Source organism: Mesocricetus auratus, unplaced genomic scaffold (genome assembly GCF_017639785.1).
Source record: "Mesocricetus auratus isolate SY011 unplaced genomic scaffold, BCM_Maur_2.0 Super-Scaffold_100010, whole genome shotgun sequence".
NCBI lineage: Eukaryota > Metazoa > Chordata > Mammalia > Rodentia > Cricetidae > Mesocricetus > Mesocricetus auratus.
Window position 1 is genome coordinate 86939081 of NW_024429194.1, and position 6052 is coordinate 86945132.

Here is a 6052-nt window from a genome sequence, read left to right on the forward strand (position 1 = left end):
GTAAGTTTTGCTTCTGTGGGAGGCAGCTCTGGACTTCAGGAAAGGGAATTCTTGATCTAGGCCCTGTCCATGTGACCTTAGGAGCCGCTTGATTTACTTAGACTATGTCTCCACCCAATGGGTAGGGTAGTGACAGCCATCGTGCCCGTGCTGGTGCATCGTGAGGACTATATATAATATGATCCTTTAGTAAATAATTTGGATGTACATTTGAGTTTCTGTGTATGCTACATACATACAGGTGCCCACAGAGGCCAGAAGAGATCATCATGTCCCCCGGAACTGGAGTTCCAGGTCGTCATGAGCTGCCTGACATGGGTACTGAGAACAGAACTCAGGTCCTCTGGAAGAGCAGCAAGAGCTCTTAACCATCTCGTAGGCCTGTTGTTTCACTCCTAACCACAAATGTGACGTTGGGCTGAGCTTTTCATATACCTATCTCACTCCCAAGACAGGCTGGGAGTAATAAGGAAAATCCCACATGTTCGGTAGAGACACTTTATTTTGTAGTCATGTTGTAGACTCTGAGAATGCAGATATGAGAAGCCAACTCCATGTTCTGTTAGCTCTGTCAGTGTCAGCTGATGTTGTCCCTCTGCAGCCACAGGGACCGGCTGGTAGGGAGACTGTAGGTGGAGTGGGACTCTCCAGCCCTGGGAAGCACCCCAAGTTGAATCCAGGATATTTACAGGAGGGCTGTCTCTGTCCCTTGGGCCTGCTCCAGGCTGCTTGATACTTTGGCCCTTGTTCACTGGGAGACACTCAGTCTGAGTCTCCTGCTTCCTGCCAGGCACCTCCCTCTCTTGCCCAACCGCCCTGGATGGCTTTGTCTCATTTCCGTGGTTGAATGACTTTGAGATTGAGGGGCTTCTCTTGGGCAACAGTGGTGCTGTCTCTGTCCTCTTCCTCTGGGCCCCTCCCTTCTGAGCCTCTGACCTCCTGAGTCCTGCAAGTCAAGATAGTCACCTCTGATTTAGTCAAGATAACTGTCAAGGTAACTCAGGCCTCCTCGTTTGTAAGCTGTGTTCACACCACAAATCTTCCTGGAGGATCAAACCAAGCATGCTAGCTTGATGAGGTATAGCACTCCATTGTCATTTCTTTTCCTTCCTTCCTTCCTTCCTTCCTTCCTTCCTTCCTTCCTCCCTCCCTCCCTCCCTCCCTCCCTCCCTCCCTCCCTCCCTCCTTCCTTCCTTCCTATTTCCTTCCTTTCTTTTCCTTTTTTGAGACAGAGTCTCATGTAACCCAGGCTAGCTTCAAACTTGCTATGTAACTAAGGGTGGCCTTCACCTTGTTGATCCGTCTGCCTCCACCTGGCAAATACTAGGATTAGAGGTATTTGACACCACACCTGCCTCACACTATTCTTCTGATAGGTGAGGAATGCTAAGGCTTAAATAGTCAGGTGACTCTCCTAAGATCACACAGTTAGGAAGCAGTGCTTTTTTTAAACACGTGTAACAACTTCGACCTGGTGTGCTGGGTTTCTTTCATAAAAGAGAGAGAGAGAGAGAGAGAGAGAGAGAGAGAGAGAGAGAGAGAGAGAGAGAGAGAGAGAGAGAGAGAAAAAAAGAAAAGAAAAAGAAAGGAAAAGTTTGTTTTGAGACAGGGTCTCATTATGTAACCCTGGATGATCTGGAGCTCAATATTCATACTAGGCTGCCCTCAAATTCACAGAGGTCTGCCTGTCTCCTGAGTATTCCATCATGCCAGGCCATGTATAGTGGGTTTCTTATCTGTGTAATTTTAATGGCACCTGGCTAGCAAGTGGTGGAACTAAGATTCCCATTCAGATATTAGGGTGCCAGGTCCAGGCTGCTCTGAACTGGGGTTCTGTTCCCTCTTGTGAGTTCACCCACCAAGCCAGGCATGGTGGGTAAGGCAGCATGAGATGCAGGCTTCCTTACGTCGGAAGGGACTTCACACCACCTGGCCCATCATCCCAGCAAACATGGCCATACTTACAGTCCCATGAAGAAGTGTGTGAGGCCCATCTTCCCAGCAAACATGGCCATACTTACAGTCCCATGAAGAAGTGTGTGAGGCCCATCTTCCCAGCAAACATGGCCATACTTACAGTCCCATGAAGAAGTGTGTGAGGCCATATGTAGAAAAATAGGCCTCCCGGGGAAGAGCCAGAGACCACTGGCACACGGAGTCAACCATGCCTAGTGTGGTGGGGGCTCAGGGTGTTGTGCTTAGCCGCAGGCTGTGGGATGGGAAAAGTAGGTCGGCTGGTAGTTTTCACCTTCAAATACCCTTTCTACAGAACCATGGAGGGCATCTTTATGCTGTCTTTTCATTCTTCTCTTCTAAATCACATCTTTATTGAGATACAATTCACATGCCATAAAGTTCACCAGCTAGGCTATATAGTTTCATGGCTTTTGGGAGATTCCCAGAGCCCCATGGCTCCCTCCATGATATAATTCATAAACTTTTTCATTACTCTAAAGAAAGTTTAGGGCCAGCAAGATGGCTCAGCAAGAAAAGGAGCTTGCAGCCAAGCTTGGCAATATAACTCTGTTCCTTGGGACCAACATGGTGGAGAGAAGCAACTCCCTCAAATGGTTCTCCAACCTTTACCTGCCTTGGCATGAATACACATGTACACACACATGTGCATACATACACACACACGTAAATAAATGCAATTAAAATAATTTAATTAAAAAAAACTTCTGGGAGCTGGAGAAATTACTCAGGGTTTAAGAGCACCAATTGCTCTTCCAGAGGACCCAGGTTCAATTCCCAGAACCCACATGGTGGCTCAGAACTGTCTGTAACTCCAGTTCCAAAGGATTTGATGCCCTTTTTTGGCCTCCTGGAATACCAGGCATGCACATGGTGCAAAGACAAAATACTCATACACATTATGTATGTATGTATGTATTCAGATGTAGTAGCACTGCCTTTAATCCTAGCACTGGGGTGGCAAAGGCAGGCAGATCTCTGTGAGTTTGAGATCAGCCTGGTCTACAGAGTGATATCCAAGGCTACTGAGATACCTTGTCTCAAAAAGAAAAAAGAAAAGAAAGAATATGTTTATTTTCCACAGTCCTTTAAGCACCAGCATCCACAGAGACCTCTTTGCTGTGTCACATGTGGAGGGGCACATCAGGCATGGAGAGGGCTGGGGAAACCAAATTTCCTTCCCAACAATGCCCTCACTTACTTCTCAGATAATGGTCTCAGACCACCATGAGAGCAGAGCTGATCACCAGTTTTTGTTTTTGTTTTTTTAAGGCACGGTTTCACTATAAAGGCTAGGCTGGCCTTGAATTTATAGAATCTGCTGGCCTCTGCCTCATAAGTGCTGGGATTAAAGGTATCACCTTTTTATTTTATCAGGGTTTCACACTGTAGCCCAGGCTGACTTCAAACTTGTGTCAATCCTCTTTGCCTCAGTCTTTCAAGCTTTGAGATCACAGGAGTGCACTTCTTGGAACCCTCACCTTCTAATCTCCTCCTAGTAATAAAATTTCCACCTGAATTTGGAGAAGACACTCAAATGGTCTCCTGTGGTAACTGTTTTTATCCCTGAAGGAACTTCCATGCTTGTCTCCTAGGTGGTTACATTATTTTCCTGCTGTGTGTGGAGCCATGACATCTCCAATGGCTTCTCATTGTCTTTTTAAAAATATTATTTCAAAATTTTTTATTTGTCTGTCTGTGTATCTGTGTATCTGTCTGTCTGTCTATCTATCTATCTATCTATGGTTTTCAAGACAGAGTTTCTCTGTGTAACCCTGGTTATCCTGAAAGTTACTTTGTAGACCAGGCTGGCCTTGAACTCACAGAGATCCACCTGCCCCTGCCTCCCAGGTGCTGGGAATAAAGGTGTGTGCCACCACTGCCCAGCTGCTCTTTATTTATTTATTTTGCCATGGTGGAGATCCAGACACATTAAAAATTTTTTTAGTGTGTGTGGATGTTTTGCCTGCAGGTTTGTGCCTGGTTCTCCACAGAGGGCAAAAGAGGGCACGGAATCAGACAACTGTGAGCTGCCATGTGATGCTGGGAACCAAACGTGGACCCTTTGTTAACCGCCAAGCCGTATGTGCAGCCTCCCTCCAGCCTTTCTGAGCATTCCCTTTATTTGTTTAAGGTGGTCTCTTGCTTGGGTACACAAGACAGACTTATCCTGGAGCAGCTGGAGGACGACTCATCTTTCCAGGGGGGAGGGCCCAGCAGTCTTATAACAACAACCAATGAGTGAATCTGTCTCCCCATCAGAATCAAGAAGAATTTAGCATCCTTACCCTTTCTGTGCCTCTCAAGATGCTATGGACAGGACAGTGACTGCTTTCTTCATTTCCTTTCTTAAGCTTCCTCGTGGAAACTGAGGCTTCAGGGTGGGGGTGTGCAGTGCCTGTGGGCTGACTGCAGGGCCGGCCTCTCCCTCTTTGCCGAATTCTTGTGAACCATGGAACCTTTCTGAGCACTTTCTATCTCAGCCTCATTATCTCTCCACTTCCCCCTGTTTTGCTCTTTTTCTTTGGGGGGTGGGCGGCTGAAGAGGAACCCAGGTCCTCATTCCTGCTAAACACACTCTTTGACAATAAATTCCACTGCAGTCCTAGTTTTCTCTTAGTCCTGATGTGGGAATCTAAGGAGACCACAGGACAGTTGGGTGCGTGAAGCTTTGAGCTCCCTTGTCCACTTTTTATAAGTTACCCATTCAAAACAGCCTTGATTCTCCCTCCCTCCCTCCCTTCCTTTTTTTTCTTTCATTTTTTTCAAGACAGGCTTTCTCTGTGTAGACCTGGCTGGCCTGGAACTCACTTTATAGGCCAGGCTGGCCTTGAACTCACAGAGGTTCACCTGCTTCTGTCTCCCGAGTGCTGACATTAAAATAATGGGTTCCTAGCCTCTGATCTAAATTTGACACTTGTTTCTTAGTGGGGCACTCACTACCCTTGGAGGGAAGGGAAGGGCAGTACACTGGAAGGAGAGGTCTAAGAGACAAGAGACTGCGTTCTCTCCTCCCTCCCCTTCCTCCCCTCTCCCTCCCTCCCTCCTTCCCCCTTCCTCCCTCTCCCTCCCTCCCTCCTTCCCCCTCCTTCCCTCTCCCTCCCTCTCTTCCTCCTCCTCCCTCCCTCCCCCTCCCTCCCTCTCTTCCTCCCCCTCCCTTCCCCCTCCTTCCCCTCTCCCTCCCTCTCTTCCTCCCCCTCCTTCCCCCTCTCTCCTTCCCCCTCCCCCCTCCTTCCTCTCTCTGAAGCCCTGGGTTGTAAACTTCACCTGAGTGTCCAGTTTTTCTGCTATAAAAAGGAGATTAGACACACCTCCCAGGACTATTAGGATCAAATGGCTTTTGAAACACACTCAGCCAGTGCCTTGCACCGTCATTAAACAGTGCAATGCATTCATCGCACCACTCCAGACTGAGTTAATGCAATGGCAGCTCAGGAGAGACAGCCAGGTTTGGAGGTGCAGACACAGACAGAGGTCAGTCCTACCCTAGTATCACAACCACTGTATCGGCGGCCGGCGACATGCTTCAGGTTGTCTGCTGGTAGAGAGCCAGGGTGTGGCAAGACAGCTCAAGCAGAAGGAAGTGCTGAGGGAAGGAAGGGCTGGGAGGCACTGGGGCAGGTGGCAGGGGCTCCTTTTCTGTGGGGTGATGGGAGGGTCAAGGACTTCCGGAATGAGAAGGTTGCCTCTGAATACCCATACATACGTAATCATCAGTCAATCAATCAACCAATCAATCAAACCAGATAGAATATAGGCTCAACTACCTTCCTCCGGAGCACACACCCAAACCTTTGGGGGATCCAAGGCCAGGTGGATACAGGCTAAGCGACAATGGCCAACCGGGTCCAAGAGGGAAACAGAGACATGAAACCCACACCAGACCTGGGAGGGAAGCAGAGTGACACAGAGGACAGGCTTACTTAGCATTCCTGCCCCTTCATTGCCTGGGATCTTTGGCAAGTCTCAACACGCCACCCAGGCCTCAGTTTACTCGTCTGTGAAAAGAAGGTTAGCATAAGCCTCCTTGAGCGGTAAACACCAAGACAAAATGAGGCACCGTGAAGACACGATTGCA

At 48.3% G+C, this 6052-nt stretch overlaps 1 long non-coding RNA gene across 1 annotated transcript; it reads right to left on the reverse strand.

The window, feature by feature from the left end:
* Positions 1-484: 484 nt before the first annotated feature.
* Positions 485-4685, reverse strand: LOC121142956. Its single transcript, XR_005880123.1, has 2 exons — positions 4263-4685; positions 485-946 (listed from the first exon to the last, which is right to left on the reverse strand). It is a non-coding gene; the product is annotated as an uncharacterized LOC121142956 (long non-coding RNA).
* Between the last annotated feature and the right edge of the window lie 1367 nt (positions 4686-6052).